At 34.3% G+C, this 19,947-nt stretch overlaps 1 protein-coding gene and 1 long non-coding RNA gene across 2 annotated transcripts in view; both read left to right on the top strand.

The window, feature by feature from the left end:
- The window catches only part of PTGER3 (prostaglandin E receptor 3), a 163,284-nt gene that overhangs the window by 101,969 nt on the left and 41,368 nt on the right, over positions 1-19,947 (top strand). The window lies entirely within an intron of this gene.
- Positions 3,377-8,759, top strand: LOC120583222 (uncharacterized). The gene is made up of 3 exons (XR_005647732.1): positions 3,377-3,475; positions 7,006-7,071; positions 8,506-8,759. It is a non-coding gene; the product is annotated as an uncharacterized LOC120583222 (long non-coding RNA).

The raw sequence follows: 19,947 nt of genomic DNA, 5'->3' as shown, positions 1-19,947 counted from the left end.
GAATGAATATGTGAATTATAATTTAGATGTGAAGGAGAAGAAGCTAAAACTCAGGTAAGGAGCACATCATAAAGGCTTTGTAATTAGCAATGAGAAGTCACTGAGGTGGCAGAGCCTGCCGTGGATGAATCATCTATGCCCCAGCTACAGCCACCCCTCATTCTCACTCCCAGCCAGCTATCTTGCAAATATGTGCCCTCAATTTCAGGAACCATAAGGCCAATGTCTATTGATTGAAATACTTATTTCAGAGTCATTAGCTTCATTTTTGGATATAAATACTGTAATTTAGATCTAAAAGTCAAGACATAAAATAGAGCTCTATAAGTTGAAGCATTTTGTAAACTAATAAGAGATTTTATATTTTTTGAGTAATAGTTCAGGAATGGTTTCCTCCATCTTGAGTTACTTAGAATAGTTAACTTTCTTTGTTTTTTGAAACATTAGAATATTCGCTCATATTTTATTTATTCATTTAATTCACTAATCACCTTCATTGATAGAAATTATTAGAAATACTTTTTATCTTTTCCTTTTTACTGGAGATTTTAAAGATCAAATAAAGCATTGGAGAAATTGCAAGTTGAAAGTATTTATTTCTCCATCAAGTTACTAGTAACTTGAGTTGCAGAGATAAGAGCCTTTCCTCGTGAATTTCTGGGAATTTGCTAAAATATTATCTTTCTACCTGTTTCCCAGTTTACCACTCTGATATAAACACTGCTCAGAGAAACCTGGTTTAGGGTAAAAGAAATGTCGTTTTGTGCAGAGCGATGTGTGTCACAAAGTATTTGATTAACCAGGGTAGCCAAAGACAAAGTTAATTGGTCAATATTTTACTAGGTTTTTCAGTTATTACTCATTTTATTGTTAATTACTTTATTTCCTTATTTTTCCCATCTATACATCTAATGTTTTGCATAAATGTACTTAAATTTTAAGATCAACTTGCTTAAGCTAGTCCCAAGATTAAGTCATATTTTATCAGAAAACTATACCTACCCTCATTCAGTTAAGGCATGTTGATTGCAATGAAAAAGAAGGCTTTCAGAAAAAGAACCACTAATTAGATTTTTTTTAACCTTACTAAGTTTCTTTTGCATTGCCTTTTTATAAACCCACGTTGAGATGTGACAGCAGGATGGTAGACAAGAACTACACAGATGTTACAGTTTGAAGGTAAATAGGGAAAATGACTCTGAGAGTAGATTTCATATGAAAAGTACGGAATCAAAGCACAGCTGTATCTATTAGTCTTTACTGTTACTTTATTTCATAACTTTGGATTAGTCATTAAAAATGCCGGAGGAGTCATATGTTTTCTGCAACAGAACAAAGCATTGTATAAAAAGCTAATTTACAAATCTCTGGTTTGCAGCTCTCCTGAGGAATTATAAAATCTGTGGTCTGGGGACTTTCTCAGTTCAAAGCAACCAGGAGAAATTTTACTTAAATCTAATCTTAGACTTGGCTCCCTAGTTCCTAGGTGGTCACTAATGTGTGTGTGTGTGTGTGTGTGTGTGTGTGTGTGTGTGTGTTTAATAGGATATTTATAAATTCTTAGGGTGAAATAACAACCCAAAGAAGCAATGTGAATTTCTAAATTTCCTACTGAGTAGTTGCTTTTTTATTTTAATTTTTTTTAATTAAAAATTATTGGGGTGACATTGATTGACAACATCCAATAAGTTTCACGTGTACAATTCAACAATATGTCATACATATATTACATTGTATGTTCACCACCCATAGTTAGATTTTTTTCCATCACCAAATATTAGACCCCCTTTACTTCTACCTACCTCCTCCTCTCCCTCTGGTAACCACTAATCCTCTTTCCATGTCCATGAGTCTCTATTTGTCATGTTTATTTGTTGCTTTTAGATTTATATCTCACATGAATGATATCATGTGGTTTTCAATTCTTCTGTCTGACTTATTTCGCTTAGCATGATTATCTTGAGGTCCATCCACATTGTCAAAAACAGCGGTATTTCATCTGTTCTTATGGCTGAGTAATATTCCATTGTATATATGTACCATAGCTTCTTTATCCAGTCATCTATTGTAGGACACTTCAATTGCTTCCATGTCCTGGCCATTGTGAATAAATGCTGCTATGAACATCAAGGTGCATATATCTTTGAGGATAAATGTTTTCAGGTTTAGGAGGTAAATACCCAGAAGAGGAATTGTTGGATCATATGGCAATTCAATTTTTAGTTTTTTGAGGAGACTCCATACTGTTTTCCATAGTGGTAGTATTTGCTCTTTAATTACAATATTAGTGCTTTGTAATTGCAATAATTCAATTACAATATAGAAGCATATGAAGAAAGATATTACAGTTTTTCCTAGTTCCAATTCCTGCCTCTCTGAGAGCAGCAAGTATCTTGTGTATATCCCTCCAGGTCTTTTAAAATACATACTCCTACATTACTAATCAAAATTAGATGTTTTTAACACAGCCAACATGACCTATAATTTGGAACTTCTATATAATGTATTGATTTTTAATTATTTTTATAGCAGAACACTTCTTTTTTCTAAATGAAATTTTTCAAGAAAATTATGGTGCTTCCATGCTTAGAGGGGCTGGTCTCAATTTTAATGTTGCTTTTCCTAAGAAGTCATTTTTATGCCATAAGCTAAATTTATAATTAATTCCTGAGGCATTCTTCTGGGATAAATGCTGTAGTTCATTGTGGCAGAGAGAGTTACTACTATTCAATTGTACACACAATACACACACACACACACACACACACATATATACACACACACACACACATATATATACACACATATATATATCCTATTATGCCATATATATAATGATAATGAATGGATTTCTTTATTATTGACAAAAATATTTCATAACTAATTTTTAGAACTATAAACTAGTCCTTGGCACTATAAGAGCAGACCCTTACATAGTGCCTGGTAGACTAAAGTTTTGTATTTGTGGAAGGAAGAATAGTATTCCTCTAACCATTCCAGGTAGCTCTAGAATTCCTGACATACAATTTGGAAACCATTAGATCCATCCATGGATAGGAGACCCACAAAGGGGCTAAGACAGCTGGTCTTCAGGTTTGAGTTTTGCAAAGCCTCTCTGTAACTGAAACAGAGAAGCTTTGCAATATGTATTTCACTTGGTTTATCTGGGGGCATTTGACATCGCTTGGCTTTCCCATTCTTTCCTGGTTCTTCTACACCCCTGAGAGTTTCTCTTCAGCATCCTTCATGAGCAACAACCTTAGGAATCCAGTATAGCTCTCTTCATTTTTTTTTTTTTATTTGACTTGCTCTTGTTTTGAAAGATCTTATACTTTTGTGGTCTTGGTTACTGACGTGTTGGTGACATCTGTGTTCTTATTTTCAGAGCTTATTATTCTCCTGAGCTCCAGAAAGTATTTCTAACTGTTGCCAGACAACTTCACTTTTATGTTATTTAGATGCTTCAAACCCTCAGGTACAGAATGCTATCTTCTCTATTGTTATACTCTATAATCATGCTTCTTTTACTGTATTTTCTATCTCGGTTAATGATATCAGTTGTTCAATCTAGAAAACTAATGGGCATCTTAAATGATTGTCATCTCTATTACATGTCACCAATCCCCATTAGTTCTACCTCTTAAATAGCTCTCAAGCCCACTCCATATAATTTGTTCCCAAAGCTGCTGTGTTTGGTGAGAAGCTAAAGATCTCTCACATGGATTGTCTATGCTCTATAATGTTGATTTAAAAAATCTTCTTTTTAAAACAGGAATATGAGCATTTCATTTCCCTACTAGGAAAATAACAGCGACTCCATTGCCTATTTAGTGGCCCTCGAGGGCTACATTAAGGTTCAGGAAGAAAATGTCGGCACTTCTAAAGCTATTCACTCTTTTTTATTGTGTAAAATTTGATATTTACTTAAGAATATGACATATCTACGAGTTATAGAGTATAATAATGAAATGAATGCCTGTAATCTGACTTACCTCTTAGAACATCACCAGAACTGTCTCATTTACCTTCACTTTCACCTCTCCCTTCCTCTTGCTTCCACTGACCCATCTTCCCAAGCTGGATTTTATTTTTCATAATTTCCTTATTTTTTTCATAGGTTTATAACATATGTATTTATTTAGAACTAGTATATTATTTAGTTTGTTCTTCAGCTTTTTAAAAGTGGTATCATACTGTATTTGGTTGTTATAACTTGCTTTTTTAACTCAGTATTACATTTTAAAGATTCATTCACAGTGTTAAATGAAGCTGTAGTTCATTAATTTTTACTGAGGAAGAATATTTCATTTGTGAATGCATCAAAAGGTATTCACCCACTCTCTAGTTGGTGTATATTTGAATTCTTTCCAAGATTAGCTAATATGGACAATTCTACTATAGATAGTATTGTATATTTTCTCGGTGCACATTTAAAACTTTTAGAGATACACCTGGTGGTAGAATTGTTGTATTATGGAGTAGGTAAGTGTTCAAAACATAATATATTAACAGTTATACAAGCATATACTTTACTTTGAAATGTATTAAAGATATGTTAAAGATGAGTGCCCAAAAACATTTGGAGACTCCTGGTTTACATAATAAAATATCACTCCCAGACCTAGCTCCAAATTTTCTCTTTCATTTCCATTATTCCTGAGCAAGCCTCTTATGCTCCTGCTACTACAAGCTTCCATCATATATACACCATGATAGTACCTACCAGGTTGGGTAGCAGTTATTTACTTTATACTATTCTCCTCACCTAGACTTAAGAGTGAAGAGCAGAATTGTTGTCTCATTCATTTTTGTACATCTAGTGCCTAGACCAGTGGTAACATATAGTAAGCAAAAAATTAAATATTTACTGAATGAAATGGGAGATAAATGGAGTATCACAAGAAAATTCTACGTATTCTGGAGTTGAAGCATTATATAAATTCAAGTAGAGTTTTATAATAGTATTTAATCAAAAGTGTTTCACAGCCTCAATATAAAAATACATGTTTTAGTTTAGAATTACTAAAGAAAGCCAACACTCTGTCTGTTCCTTATCTTTACCTTAAATTCGCGAGTACCATAGCAAAGCAGTGGAAAATTCTCTTCAGTGTCTATCTTATGTTTTCTTTATCGATATTCTTAGGAAGGGGGAGGGGGTATTTTAGAACATAAAAATAACTAAGAATCAGACATACCAAGTTTTGTTTCAGTTCTCTCTTTGGCCAGCCGTGTAATTTTGCACAAATCATTTAATTTCTTTGATAATCTGGATAATAACAAGTTATTGCTTATTAGCATGTATCAGCGCAGTAATATGCACTCTACATGGATCATCTAATTTAATAATAAACATAAACGTTACTCCCATTTTACAGAAGTAGTAAATGAAGATCAGAGAGTATACAACTTGTTCAAGGTCCTACAGACACAAGTCACTTATCATCCTTCTTTAGAACCTGTTTTTAAAAATCATTATACTGTTCTACTTTGAAAAGGAGTTTTGAAAAGATCAAACGAGATCATCTATATCAGAATGTTCTATATTTTTTAACACTTTGCCTATTCGACAAATATTTATTTAGCACTTAACACTGGTAGTAACCACCAAAAAAAAAAAGAGAGAAAGAGAGAGAGAAAGAGACAATTTATATAGTCAGCAGCTAGGAGGTCTTGAAGTATTAGTATTTATAAATGACAGTAATACATTAGTGACTACTGTTTTCTTTTTCTGTAGGGTGGGCGTTAGGGAAAATCTCACAAAGGAGATGTTTTTGAACTCTAACACATTACAAGTTGCCTAAGAGTTTTCTAAGTAGATACTGTGTTAAAGACCATACAAAGAAGTGAGAATGGCAAGACCAAAGACAGAGGAGGTAAAACACATGATATCTAGGAAACAGTAAGTCAGCCATTATGGCAGAAGTACAGGATGTGGGGCAGCGTGCAGCAGGAGATAAAGCCAGAGGAATGGTAAATTGGAGTCAGATTATAAAGGACTTTGGAGTGTGGATTATTTTATTGGGCTAATGGATACCATAGAGATGATTTAACTAGAAAAAGACTATAACGTTGCCAATAAAAACAGTAATAATGACAATTATTTTTATAACAACAATAATGGATAATATTTGCTGAATACTTAATATGTGGCAATAACTACATTAATATACATGCCTGATTTACTTAATATTCGAAGTTACCATATGATGTAGGCACTGTTTTCACTCCATACACTATGCTCTTAGCCATAGTCCCACCGAGTCACAACAGTGGTGACTCCAGAATGTCAACACAGTAGTAGATTAGGTGAAAAAATACTACTAGTAGCAGTGAGGGTCTAGGAGATTAGCTGAATATTGTTTGCTTTGTTTTCTGAATTTGCATTTACATAGCAAATGCATCTCTACTTTATTTAGAATGGTTCAAGAGGAATCTGGTAGAGAGGTTAAAGTCTTCCCTTCAAAAGCTTTCTCAGGGTGTCATCACTGCAAAGCAATATGGGAGAAGAGCGTAGATTTACAGAACATCATTATCAATTGTTAGTACCTGCAGCACCTCAGCAAAGCTAATGGAGAACATCAAAGGCATTGAAGTGGCAATAACATGGTTGGTCCAAACATACAGCTGGTTTTCAAGCACAGACAAGCTTATTTATACATGTGCCCACATGTCTTGGAATCACTGCTGACTGTAGCTTTGCATGACAGCAGACACAGGATGCAACTCATCATGCATGTCTCACAGACACAGGATGTCAGGGGATAATTTTAACTTCAGGTATTTTACTGCTATCTCAAAGCAAACTAAATCTTATGAGCAAAAGCAGCCCTTGTTCCAGGCACAAAAATATTTTGCCAGAGAGAAACTGTTCATTACATATGTACTACAGAGATGCTGGGTGTAAGCTTGTTATGTTGAAATTTCTAGCCTCACAACTCTCCCTTTCTTCACGCTAGGAAATAAGGTGTACCGGGTCCTAAATTTATTAAATGTCCTTTTTGACAGGCATGGGAGTATTCATCAGAAACTTCCTCCAGGGATATTTCTCTCTCCAAATATTTACTTGACTAGGTAAGAATTCAGAAATTTGGACAATAACTCGGACTTAAAGACTAGACAGACCCTTATCCTTAAGCCTGTACAGTTTTTCATTGTTAGCAAGAAATCAGCAAAAAACAAATGACAACCCAGATTTGGTAGCAAAAAAATGATGTTCTCGGGGTGAGCAACATACTTAGTGCATACATAGATACATACTCAAGACACTTTCCCTCCTTTGTACATTCAGAGATAAATACAAGTTTTTTTTTCTGGATATGTCCCTATCTCTGTTACTAATTGCAAGCTCCTTCAAGGCAAGACTTTTCTACTTTTTAATTAATGGAACTTAGAATATTATTTACGATGTAATAGATTCCTAGAAAACTCACTTATTTTTCAAAAAAATATATTGAGCACCTATCATATTTATTTATAATTTAAATAAATAAGTGAGTGAATGAGCGAAAGAATGAAAAAACAAATGAAGGATTTTAACAATAATAACAATATGTTTAACTAAACTTTACCAGCTTCCTAAATAATCTTATCTGTCACCAGTTTATAAGAGTTAGTCTTGTTAGAATATGTGTAAAGTCAATGACATACAAAAGTTGTCAGGATTCTTTATTTCTCTTTTAGTGCTTCCTGTCCTTCTATACCCTAACCACATTTAATCATCAGTAATAAAATATAAACAACAAATGCCAACTTCAGGATTCCTGTTTCAGAACGGAGAACAGAAACTAACATTTACTTTGTTTTTAGGATGTGCTATGTTCTTTCACAAGTCACTTAATTTAATTCTTACAATAACCATCTGAAGTGGTGGTATTATTCCTATTTCGTATCTATGAAGAAACTAAATTCATATCTCTATTAAGAAACAGAGGCAAATTGTTTTTTCTGTTCTTATATAACTGTTTGTTTATATAAGTATCTTCTCCTCTTGACTAGGGCTTTTGAAAAAGGCTTTCTTAGCCAAAAACAATCCCATTCCTTGGGTTTGTATGTCTATCTAAAATTCTCATATTACTTATACTTTGGGCTATAGACATTAATACTATATGTCAGCACGCAAACATAACCTGGGGAAAAAACAAAGTAAATCAAAATTACTCATTAACACTGTGATTCAAATCGGTGTCTGAGGTTTCTTTTAGCAAGCAGAACTCCAAGAATTATTAAAATTATTTAGAAGCTCTGCCTAGTCACAGTGAGACCTTGAAAGGGAATCCTGAACAGCTAGATGACATGAGTAGAAATGTCTCCAGTCCTCCAGTTTCTCCAGCCCATTGAAGAGACTGTCATTTAAAGCACTAAATTCATCAAAAAGCAGGAAAGGCACAGATGATGAGCTTAGTGGGAAATGAATGCTCAACCTCTAAAGTTTCTCCAGAGAAGGTGTTACTTGAATGTTTACTTTGTATCATCACTCATGTTTTCTTTTAAAAAAATCTGTGGCAGTTTCTACACATGACAGAGAAATCGGACCAATTGTGAGGATAAATCAAGCTCTTAGCTCCAGGAATTGCCACAATTGACAGAGCTATGGCAAAGCACAAGGAAGTGACTAAGGCAGCCCTGCCCAGGAAGGCCTAAGGCTCCTTCATCATCGGTGAAGATGCATCTTATCACCTTAGGCTGGTGGAATTCAAAACTATGAGGTATTTAATGATTACATTGTGGCCGTAATAACTGTGCGTCCATCCTAATCCTCTATAATTCTTTTTCTTAAAAAAGCCTTAAACATTGTAAATGGAACTTTCCCTGCAACTTTTCTGCCTTATAATTATTTTCCCCGGTACTACACAGAGTATAAAATAGTATTTCCATTAAATACAGATTCAGCAGGCAATAGCCATATCCTATGTTCATCTTCTTTTATCTTCCAGTTACAGCAAAATTCAAAATAAAAATAAATCAATAAACAAATAAAAGAATTTTTCTACAATAGAGGCAGAGATTATAAATGCCTACTTAACTGCCTTGATTTTAGTACTGTGAACGATATGGTGGTCAAATGATTTGCTGTCTGAATTGAAATAATATCTAACCATTTAAATACATACAAGTAGACATACCAGACAGGTGCTAAAAATCTAAATGGCATTTTACCTAAGTAAATATACTCTGTTAACTATGTTTTCCGCTCTCTGTGTTTACTGGCCAGCTGTAGTCCCAGATTTTTTTTTTTAGCTTCTCTCACTTTACTGGAAGGGGAAGATATTTCATGATGGATTCTGAGAATTAGAAAAAGTCAAAAAATAGACTCTTTATAGAATGACCTAAAAAACTGTCATCTAAATGTATAGACCAGAGTAATTTTCTTTTAAGAAAAGGCAAAATTATTTTGTCATTTCAGATCTCAGAATCTTTCTGGGTTGGGTTAGATCCCTACAGACTGGATTGCAGGGCAGAATTGAGGCTGTGGTTCAAATTATTAGAGAAACAAATTGCTGTACTCCTGGCTGAGGTGAGGAAATGCAAAGAGGAATGTGGAACCCATGCTTTACAGACAGCCTTCTTGAACAGAATGTAGTGTCATTCCAAATGAGTCCCAGGAGTAGCCCTCAGTTCTATGTTATTTGTGATTCTACTTCTTACTAAGAACTGGAGACTCTGTACCTCTGGACAAGTGTCCAAGAAACTATAACTATTTCATTGAAATGGATATTTTAGGCTTAAATGTAATAGCGAATTGCCTAAATTCTCTGCTTAATTTAGCTTGAACATTTGTATCCAATTTATCCGGTATGTAAAGAGGTCTACCTGTATATTAGATATCATCATTTGCTTCAGGAACTGCAATAAGACTTGTACTACAAATTGAAAGTCTATTTGTTCATGTTCAAAACCCAACCATAGAATCAGCATATTAATGCTGTCAGAAGCTAGATGATCTATTCTAATATTTTCCTCTTGTTGTTGAAGAGGCAGAGGCCCAGAGTTTTGAAGGGACTTGACCAAAACTGTACAGCAAGTTAAGTACAGCCAGGTAACGTTTGAGACTTCTGATCCTTCATTCCTATGACTCAAGTCCAGCACGATCAGTATGTATTCAAAGTACGTAAGATGATCAAGAGAAAAAAGTAATTTTCATTTGGGAAAAAGTGAGAACCTTCCAAATTAGGTTGGCTTTGAATTTTGGCAGAAATTGGCCAAATGAACAATTATATTTGAAGCTCTTAATAATTGCTCACACAGTTGTTTATTGTTTATTTTGACTTTTAAAGATTTTACCAAGGTGGCAGAAGGCAATCAGACACTCTAAATTATCTAAACTGATACAATCTGACTCCAGTATGCTACATTTGTATCCTCATCTCTTCCTTCAGTTAGTTTTACAATAATACTCATCTCTTTTAAGGTCTTTGTGATTCTTAACCAGTATCCTTCCTTTCCACACTCTCCATTCATTAATTTGTTCATTAACACATTTGTTCAATAGGCACCTAGAAGTTATTGCCAACCAGGACACAAAGATGTTTAAGGCAATTTCTCTCCTCAGAGTTCATAAGCTAGTGAGGGGAACATAGACTGTAACAGAAAATGACAATTCAGAAGTCTGAGATTGAAACTCATATACCTGTGAGAATCATCTGCAGAGTCTTATGATTTTCTCTAGGAAGGCAGACTACAACTTGCTTTTATGCAAATGCTTCTTACAACTAGGCTTGTGAGGTAGGCAGAATAAAGAGAGAACCCAAAATGGTTAAAACGATAACAATAAATCTCAGGGGCAATCCCATCCTGTTCACCACTGTGAGTTGTGCGTAAGTCCTGGCATACACTGAGATCTCAATAAATACTTTTTGATTGAAAGGTTAAACTTAACCAGTATATGTCAAAACTGGGCCTTAAACTTAGAGGTCCTAATTTTGAGTTCAGTGTTTATTACATTGCATTTATTTCAGTAGAGATGTGACCATTACTTCTCTTTGCTCCTCAGAGTAATGGCTCTCATCTACCTAGAGTCCCATCTACTTGAGATAAAGCATTCCAGTTAATTTATTCTTACACAGCTATTACATCAGATCATACTGAAGAGGTGATAACACTATTCCCTTACCAAATGCCAGCCTTGGGAGTTCTGTGGCAAGTTTATGAGAACAGTGAGAAGCCAGAGATGTGATATTTTCCAATGGCAAACAGCTATAAATTTGTTCCTAAAATGCCTAATGTTTTCATCATTAAATGATGAACATTATAAAACTTATAGATATAATGATATCAATGATGACAATATGGTTGAGAATAGCAACAAGAAAAAATGACTACCTTTTACCGAGATTCAACTATGTTCCAGCAATATACCAGATGATTTGTGCATGTTATCTCAAGCAAACCCCAACAATTCCATGACATAGAAGTGACAATATTATCACCTCCAGTTTACAGATAATGGAGGCACATTTAATCTAAATATTCAATAAACACAATTCATCTTTAAAAAGATTTGATGTTCTCTTCTGTCTTTTACTCACAGCCACATCCATCTACCCGCTTCATGTACAAACATAACATTAGACAGAATACAGTTGTATCAGGTGTAACAAACTAGCAGTTGTTTAAACAAAATGTTGAAGAGCACCAAAAACTTCCCAACTCGTTCTATAAAGCTGGCATTATTTTAATACAAAAAAAAAGTAAAAGATAATGAGAATACAAACTACATACCAATATCTCTTAATAACACTGACACAAAATTTTTTTAAAAAGTGTTAGTCAAATCCAAAAAGTATAATACATCATGATTAAGTGGAGTTATTCTAGAAAAACAATGTGGGCAAACATTTAGAAATTAACCAATGCAATTTATCATATTAACAGACTAAAAAAGAAAAATCACATCATTATCTCAACATGTGCAGAAAAAAGCGCTTGAAAAGATCCAAAATTTATCTTTGATAAAATCTTTCAGCAACTTAGAAGTTAAAAGGAACTTCCTTAATCTGATAAATGTCATGAATGGAATTCTGTAGCTTAATATCATATTTAGTGGTTAAAAACTTAAAAAGTTTTTCTTCCAAGACCAAGAATGAGTCAAAGATATCTGTTCTGTATTCTATACTGTACTGAAGATCCCAGCCAGGAAAATAAAGCAAGAATAAAAATAAAACTTATTTTATTCACAAATGACTCATCATCTATGTAGAAAATCCTAAGGAATTTTTAAAAAGCTATTAGAACTAACAGTGATTTCAGCAAAATTGTAGGATACAAGGTTGAATTTTGAAAATCAATTATATCTCTGTATACTATCAATGAACAAATAAAAATAGAAATTAAAAGGCAGTATTACTTACAATATTATCAAAACTATGCATATGGATAAATCTAATCAAAGATGCGCAAAAAGGGTATACTGAAAACTGCAAACGTTGCTGGAAGAAATTAAAGAGGAACTAAATAAATGGTGATATACTATGTTCACAGAATGAGACTGTAGAGTGTTAAGATGGCAAAACTCCCCAAATTTATAAGTTCAAGATGATTTCAATCAAAATCTTAATTCCCTCATCTAAAGGAATTAAGACAGTGTACTGACATAAAAATACATATATAGATCAATGAAACAGAATAAGAATTTAAAAAGTCCCATACATCTATAGTCAGTTGATTTTCAACAAAAGCAATGAAGTAATTCAGTGGTGAAAGAATACTCTTTCCAACAATGACGTTGGAATAATTGAATAGCCATATGCAAAATAAAACAAAAATAAACAAAAAATCTTCACTATTATCTTTGTTATCACTATTATCACTATTATCATATACAAAAATTAACTCAAAATGGATTATAGGCTTACATATTTAAGAATTAAAGCTATAAAACTCTAGGAGAAAATATAACATAAGATCTTGGTCACCTTGAGTTTGACAAAGGTTTTTTAAAAAGAACACCAAGAGTACATGCTATTAAATTTTAAAAATCCATACATTGGACCTTATCAAAATTAAAATCTTCTTTTCCCAAAGATACTGTTAAAGTCACAGCATGATAGAAAGGGCGTGTAAACATATCTGACAAAGGATTTGTGTCTATAATACACGAAAATACTTACAACTCAATAATAAGAAAATTAACATTCTAATAAACAATGGACAAAATATTTAAATAACCAATTCTCCTAAGAAGTTATATGAATAGAAAATTAGAACCTGAAAAGATGCACAATTCTATTAGTCAATAGAGAAACGAAAATTAAGGATGCACCACCTATAATGGCTAAAAACAGACTCTTCATACTACTTGTTGCTGAACATGTAGAACAAATGGAATTCTCTTTTACTAGTGATGGACAACCACTTTGGAGAACAGCTTGGTAGTTTCTTAAAAAGTTAAGCATACACTTACTATATAACCAGCCATTCTACTCTAGTTATTTACCCAAGAAATAAAAGCATGTTCTGACCTGAAGACTTTTACACAAATATTTGCATCATCTCTGTCTGTAATAGCCAAAGACTAGAAATAACTCAAAAGCCCATAATAGATAAGCAAATTGTGGCATATCCATACAATGGATATCCCATCCATACAACTGAGTAATAAAAAGGAACAAACTATTGATATACACAAAGCATGATTAAGTCTCAAAATAATTATCCATGAAACAATCAGACAAAAATGTGCATATTCCATATTTGTGTGAACTCGAAAATGTAATCTATAGTGACAGAAAGTGAATAGCTGGTGGACTGGGGACGGTGGGGGTGGGAGAATATCTTACAAAGTGGCACAAGGAAACATTTGTGGGGAAAATATATATTCTATTTCCCAATTATATGGTCTCATGGCTGTATACATATGTCAAAAATTATCAAGTTGTATACATGCGTTTGTGCAGTTTGTTGTGTGTTGATTATACCTCAATGAGACTATAAAATTAGAAAATAAAAATGAAAAGAAGATAAAATGAAAGGGTTATTTTCTCTCATGTTTCAGATCGAGTATATCATAGGGACGATATGATCACCCTATGGTGTCTGGGACTCAGCCTCCTACTATCCTTTTTCTCTGCAAACTTCTACATGAAGCTTTTATTTTGTTATTTAAAATTGCTGTTTCAGCTCCTTTCATTATATCCACGTGATAGCCAGTGGGAAAGAGAGAAAAGAAATGGAAGTCAAACCATTTATTTTAAATGCATAATCTGAACTCTGAACATGTCACTTCTGCTAATATCCCATTGATCTGAGCTACGTGACCACAACCTATCAAGGCAGGCCTGGAGATTTAGTCTTTTAACCATGCTACATGTACCCAACTAAAACTTAGTGTTACCACTACTAAGGAAGAAGACTCTAGAAGTCTCTACCACCCAAAATATAAACATCTTCTATGAATTTTATGTGACTCAATCCAATAAGTAAATTATTGCTTATGTTATAGTTTTTAAGGTGATAAACCAGAAACATTCTCTATTTCACCTTTCTGAGATGGAAAGAGCTAGATATTATATTGAGGAAGAAAGGAATGGTCCCTGGATTCTGTAATCAGAGTTCAAAGCAGTGTGGATGTTGAGAAGATGTGAGAATGGCCTGAGGTTTTGCAATATTTTGCAGCTACATTATCTCTTGAAGAACACCCAAAGTCACTAAAACTTTGAGTTCTTCAACCCATGACCAGCTGGATCCACCAACATTTCTTTGAGTCCGTACAATGTGTTTAGATCAATGAAATGTTAGAGCAATTTTGATGTCACTGTTATCTATTTCCTGAAAAATAATTCTTTTCTCTGATCATAATTGTGAATATTTAAGAGATCATGAAAGTACTAAGAAATTTTATAGGCTCTGCTACAAAAAGTAGGGAATCTCTTTTTCTCCCTGAAGATTCCTTAATAAAAGATGAAGGTAATTTTTTGAAACATGTCTTCTATGGAATGGGAAATTTTATGGACAAGGACAACTGAGTATAAAAGTCAAAAGACAGGTATTGAAAAAGGAGTATAGTGAGTCATAAAGCTTAAAATGTTAGATACAAGTACCTCTAATCTAGCTTGTATGATTGTGTAGTTCTACCGGTCTGATATTTTGTTCAGTTTTAGTACACTTGGGTTGCAATCCAGAATGATTAATTTTACACCTTTGACATCCTTTTTTTTTTGGTAGCTTTAGTGATAGCTAATTAGGATCCTATGGCCAATACGTTGGTAAGTGACTTTTTTAAAACCAGTGCTTATTTGATTTGTTTCTTCTGTTTTGTAAATGTCACCTCTTTACCAGCATTCTCTGTGGAAAAGATGGTTGAAACATTTTCTAAAGATGTAAGTAAGTCTAATGGCTTTTAGATCATTGTATTTCCCTAGGAAAAACTTATGTTCTGAATTTTTACGGTATTTATTCAAAGCCACAGTCAAACACTTCCAACCACTATTCAGCATCCCGGGTATAACTGATTGGACATGGCATATGTGTTGGGGTGAGCTGACAGATCCTCTAGCTGAGACCCTGTTAGTCAGCCATGTGGCTTTAGGCAGAACACAAATGTTTGGCAGCAGAAGAGACAAATGAGATAATTTTGAGTGTGGATATTTCTTTGTATTAAAACTGCAGATGTTTATTTTCCTAGAGAAGTGCTTCCTCTCACTGTTTTTATTTCCTGATAATAGCAATAAGATTGTGATCATATTAAAATTGTTATTTATTAACATTTATTGACAATAATAATAGGTACTGATTATTGAGTGCCTGGTAAAATTCTAGCAATATATGAATTGTCTCACACAAATTGATCCTCACATTAATTCTGTGAAGCTAAACTATTATAATGTGAATTTACAGATGAAAATATTGAGCTCACAGTTGTTAAGTGGTCAGGTGGGCACTTCAGTTCAGTCCTCTGATCCTTTATGGATATATTTCCTTGGCAAACCTTCTGTAATAAGAGAAAACAAAGAAAACTAAGATCCCTTATTGGAAGCCTTTTTCAATTTGAGATCTTTTTCTTTTTTTTTCTTTGTAGTAAGCTATGGGCACACATGGCATTCAAAGCTATTCTTAAAAGCCTGCAATAAAAACATCTTAAGTCAAGTAGCCATTGGAAACTGAATATTTTTTTCCACTTGTGAATTAATGTATCTATAGACCATCTGATATCAACCTCTTCCTAGCTTCATTTCCTGCCAGCTATACACATTAAGCTGTGTACAGTTACTCGACATCCTGTGACTTCTCACACTTCTGGACCTTCAAATATGCTCTGACAGGAAAGACCTTCTTCTGTACTTACCCATACATTAGGAACTTTTATGGGGTCTTCTGGGATTCTTTTAGGCAAAATAAATTGTTCTTCCTCTGTGATCACATGTCAGTTCATATTTCTCTTGATTACACAGTATTTTTAGTATTGTATAATCAATACTAAAGACTATTGAAAGAGTAATACATACTTATGTTAAAGAATTATAAAGACAGTTTGCAATGTAGTGTGTCTCCCTCTCAAGCTGGACGCATAGGCCTTTCCTAAGGCAAGAACTATTGCCATGATAACTAACACACAGAGAAACATATATGTATACATATCTCTTTGTGTTTTGCAAGATCAGAAGCCCGTCTAACAAACAGTGTTCTGCGCTTTCCTTTTTTTCACCTAACAATATCTCGGACTTCTTTCTATATTAATATATAAACTTTATTATTTTTGATAGCTCTAAATATTTTAATAGCACATACCATAATCTACTTAATTGTCCTCCCGTGGTGGACATTTGGACTGTTTCTAGCTGTTAGAAATAATGCTGCAATAAGTATCCTTGTTTGTATGTTTATATACAGTGGATAAGAGGATGGGCCTTGAAGTCAGATTTCTTGAGTTTGAACTCTGGCTCTGTACTACTGGCTCTTACAGTTTTAATCAAGTTATTTAATCTCTGTGTGCCCCAGTTTCCTCTTATGTAAAATGGGGATTTAATAATAATTTCATAGGGTTTTTCTGAGGATTGAATGAGTTACTACTTGAAAAGAGCTTTAACGCCTACCATGTACAAGCACTCAGTGGTGTTTACTATTAAAAAATTATATGTCTTTTTAGGTCCAAATATACTTTAAGATAAATTCTCAAGTGGAATTCTTTGGCAAAAAATATGTGCATTTACAATTTTTATACATACTCATCTTAATTGTGTTCCTTTAGAAGCAGATTCTGCGACAGGGATCCAAATATAAACAGTTTACTTAGATGGTGAAAGAAACCCCAATAATGAGGTGAGAGAATGAAACAAGAAAGGAGTAGCCAATAATGGATGTACAATCAAGCCTGTTACCACCTTGGGTACCTGAAGCTCAATCCTGCTGAAATTCTAGGAAACACTAGAAGCCAGTGTTGACACAAGCCTCAGAGTGATCCTACTCAGCGGGTGAAGGAGCTGAGCTACTTGTGTGCTGACTCCTGCCCGGTTAGGTCAATCATTTTCTGAGGGCCATCGTATGATGCTGGCAGTAGTGGTGTCTAAGGGTAAGAAGGTGGGATAGCTCTGCCTTGGGGTCTGGCAATAATGGGAATGTCCACAGATAATTTTAAAGAGTAACAAAATTAACTAAAAGTCATTCCGATTTTATCATCATGATATACTTTGAATTCTCTATAACCTTAATTCTAAACTACTTCTCCCCTCAAGACCACTCCCCACCTTGTATCCTTGTAATTCCACTGCCTGAGATTATTAATTACCCAACACTTCTGGCCTTTATCACAGGAAGGAAAGTGGATTTTATTGGCTAGAGAAGGAAAGAAATGCAGGTGAACGCTAGCAGTTGGAAGTCCTGCTAGCATGAACTGAAGGGCAAAACAGAGAGAATATAGTCAGAGTACCAACAACATCTTCTACAGTTGAGCTTGCCCAACTCAGATTATCCACATATGTTCATGACCATTTGTATTGCTTGAAGTTTTGTGCATAGCAGTGAGAATTTCCCTTCATTACTGTCTTTCATGACTTACCACTGAGTGGAGCTGTGTCACATCAGCAGTCTATTTTCAGCTCACATGATATATTGAGCCAACCCATCTGCGAATCAGACCTGGGTTTTATGGTTTTCTGAAACTGCTTGTGGGAACTCTGTGAATTCAGAGGTGGGATCTGAGGGAGAGACATTGGTTTAATAAGTTAGGTAATATGGAAGCTGGGTTGCCAGTTCATGTAATTTAGTTGGGTCTTCCTTCTGGACATTCTTATGCCTGATCATAAATACACCATTCATTATATGACGGATGACTGCTATGCCCATCTCACCTAATGACTTGGAGGATCTGCCAATAACCAGCTCATGATAGCAACTCTGGTAACATAATCACTCGATGTCCCATGATCAGGTTCATTTTCAAGGAGGTTCAGTAGCAAACCAAAAGCTGCTTTTTGAATGATAAACAATTCTTTGAAAATTTCTGGCTTTTACATCAGGTCCTGATTGATAACTGCTCCTGTCATTTTTTTTTCCCTCAGTATACTATGACACTAAAGGCAACTAACCACCTCCACTTTCCTCATAAATTCCATTATCCCCTTATCTCTCATATTCTAGAGATATTCCATAAACAAGTACATGCCCTTTATTTCATATCCCAACCCATTTCAGTGGGTGTTGATGACATTTGAAAATCAGGCCAGCATGCACTGAAATGTGGCACGGGGACATAGGCAGGGTGCCACCGCTTCCACTATAGTATCACTAAATTATCTTCCAAAGAAGTCATTTCACTTTACAGTCTCACAAATAATATGTAAGATGGCTGTTTTTATGTATCCTTACCATGCTCAAAATGTTCCCTCTTTGCCCATTGGGAGCCCTTTCAATTGGCCGCTGTGTCTCTTTGACATACCCCATAATTATGTGTTTTGTTTTATTTTTATTTTTTTGTACTTCTTTACTTTCTGCCACTCTAGGCTCTAGGCTCATCTTGTATATTTCCTGCCCCAGTCCAAGAATCAGCCTTTCCTCTGAAAAGCCCTGGTTCCTTTTATTGGAGAACAGTTTTAGAAAGCAAGATCTGGGCTCTAGATATACCTCTTACCACTGGGGTTGGACTTGCTTTTTTAAGCAGATAGCCAAAATCAACACAATATTGTTTATTTAATAAACAAGTTGCTAATGTAATTCACAGTATGCTGACCTGTACTTAAATTATGAGTTTAGTCTGACAGAAATAACATCTGGAAATCAATATTCCTTGTGGTTTTTTTTTTTTTTTCATAAATTCAAGTATTCTCTTCTGAGCTACAATTACAAGTTAAAAGCATGCATCTCCAAGGTTGCTACACTATATCCAATCATGTATACCGTGTAGAGCTTTTTAGACCTTTCTAATTGTGTTTTGAAACTGATTGCACATTTCTAAGAGGAAGAAGTACCTTTCTGAGAATCAGCTGCTCTGATTCTTTCAGACTTAGAAAATGAAGATAAAAATGCTGGTTTGGACCCTGAAATGGTTTGCATTATGGAGAAGTTTTTCTATAACTAAAATAAAAATAACAAAATTTGTGACTGTCTTGTTACCAATTTTTGAACATCTCCACTATTGCTGAGCAGACTGACATTTTAGTCAATACAATTGACCAAATAGTCAATGACCACAAATGTCCTTGACAATAAAAATGCTGTCTTGTGACTCTAATCTAATCTGACTTGCTAAGTACAGGAAACATTTGACACTTTCCTAGGGCATTGATTAATGAGGAAACACTTAGTTTCATGGTTAATGTGAATTATAATAACCCCTGGGGAGCTTTTAGTTTTATAAGATACTAGTTCTGTAAGATGATTGCATTTCTTGGTATCTGCATTCATAGCACAAGACCCACGTCTCCATATGACTTCACTTCAATTAGAGAAAACACAACTTGGAGCTAATTTTTGGAAATGTATGCTGTGTGCTAAATGCAACTTCCCCCTCCCCTTCTT

This window comes from Pteropus medius, unplaced genomic scaffold (assembly GCF_902729225.1).
Source record: "Pteropus medius unplaced genomic scaffold, Ma_sr-lr_union100, whole genome shotgun sequence".
Classification (NCBI taxonomy): Eukaryota; Metazoa; Chordata; class Mammalia; order Chiroptera; family Pteropodidae; genus Pteropus; species Pteropus medius.
This window is presented reverse-complemented; position numbering and strand designations above follow the sequence as displayed.